Genomic DNA, 378 nt, shown 5'->3' with positions numbered 1-378 from the left:
ACAATGTCCGATCCTGGGCCAACCTCACTACCGCTGCCACACTTGAGTCCATCAATGATGCCACCTGGCTGATCCATCTCATTGGGGGTCTTCCTAAAACCATGTATGAAATTTTGCCATGTTCACATCAAAGGGCCAGTCTGACTCTATTTCTTCCAAAATAGATTTATTCATTTCATTGGTAGTCCATGATATATTCAATATTTTTGCCGATATCATAATCTAAATGCATCAATTATTATCCAATCTGCTCTATTCATTGGCCAGCATTGTCATTCATGTATAGTGATTGAAAGTACCATGGTTTGGAGCAGACAAAACTTAGTCCTCAAATTGACATCTTTGTTCTTCAAGAATTTGAAGAACATTTTCTTTTTC

Source organism: Chrysochloris asiatica, unplaced genomic scaffold (assembly GCF_000296735.1).
Source record: "Chrysochloris asiatica unplaced genomic scaffold, ChrAsi1.0 scaffold00661, whole genome shotgun sequence".
Lineage (NCBI taxonomy): Eukaryota > Metazoa > Chordata > Mammalia > Afrosoricida > Chrysochloridae > Chrysochloris > Chrysochloris asiatica.
This window is presented reverse-complemented; position numbering follows the sequence as displayed.